Here is a 1,625-nt window from a genome sequence, read left to right as displayed (position 1 = left end):
AATTTTTGCGCCCAAAGCAAAAATTCGATACACACAAAAAAATTCGTCTGCCACGCAAGCAAGCCGGTCCTTAATACAGTCCCAAAACAGTCCGAGTAGTATTTTATCCTGGTTTGGGGACTGGATGTAGGCACGGGTTGTTGCCGAACCAGTATAAAACTCTTGTGTTTGTCTTCTTCTTCCCTACACTCTTTAATTTTCGTTGTGCACTTTAATTAGCGCTTTTACTTTTGATTAAGTTTTTATTTCTGTTCTTTACTTTCTTAACATTATAGTAAAAGCCTAATTGAATTTACTAAAATTAAGAAGGATGGATTTTTTAATTAGTAAAGGTTCATTAATAATTAATTCAACCCCCCCCCCTTCTTAATTATCCTGAGGCCGCTTGATCCAACAAGTGGTATCAGAGCAGGTATCTTGTAGAAAGTTTAACCCCCTCAAGATTCATGGCCTCTTTAAATTCTTTGTTTTTCAAAAGTATTTTCAGGAATAGGTTATGCCAAGATCAAGATGAAACCCAAGTCAACTTGTGTCTCATGACAAAATCTCATGAAAACAACAAAGAAGAATCTATAAGGAAGAAGTGGTACATCAACAGTGGATGTTCCAAGCATATGACGGGAGATGTATCAAAATTTACAAGCATTTCCCCCAAGAAAAGTGGACATGTTACATATGGAGACAACAACAAAGGCAAAATCATTGGAGTCGGTAAAATAGGTACGAGTTCCTCTACTCCTATTGAAAATGAGTTACTTGTAGAAGGTTTAAAGCATAGCCTGTTAAGTGTTAGTCAATTATGTGATAGAGGATATAAAGTATCTTTTGATTTTGAAAAATGTGTTATCAAGCATGAGCATGACAAAGATATTGAACATATAGGTTTCAGAGAAAATAATGTTTACATGATTGATTTAAAACAAAAATCTGAAAATGATAGATGCTTTCTAAGTAAAGATTGTGATCCATGGTTATGGCATAAGATAATTGTTCATATTAACATGGATCATCTAAATAGATTAATTTCAAAAGATCTAGTTATTGGTTTACCAAAATTAAAATTTGAAAAAGATAAGTTATGTGATGCATGCCAAAAAGGTAAACAAACAAAAGTATCTTTTAAATCTAAAAATATTGTTTCTACTACTCAACTATTACAATTATTGCACATGGATTTGTTTGGACCATCTAGTGTCATGAGTTTTGGTGGAAGTTACTATGCATTAGTAATTGTTGATGACTATTCTAGGTATACTTGGACTTTATTTCTTACTCATAAAAATGATGCATTTCATGTATTTAGAAGACTTGCCAAAGTCATCCAAAACAAGAAAAATCTAAAAATTATCTCCATCAGAAGTGACCATGGAGGTGAATTTGAAAACAATGATTTTGAAATGTTTTGTGATGAACATGGCATAGAATACAACTTTTATGCACCTAGGACACCCCAACAAAATGGAGTTGTAGAAAGGAAAAAACAGAGCCCTAGAAGAAATTGCTAGAACTCTTTTGAATGACACACCACTTCTAAAATATTTTTGGGCAGAAGCAGTCAACACCGTATGTTATATTATGAATAGAGCCTTAATAAGACCCATTCTTAAGAAAACCTATATGAACAT

Source organism: Glycine max, chromosome 10 (genome assembly GCF_000004515.6).
Source record: "Glycine max cultivar Williams 82 chromosome 10, Glycine_max_v4.0, whole genome shotgun sequence".
NCBI classification, from domain to species: Eukaryota; Viridiplantae; Streptophyta; class Magnoliopsida; order Fabales; family Fabaceae; genus Glycine; species Glycine max.
This window is presented reverse-complemented; position numbering follows the sequence as displayed.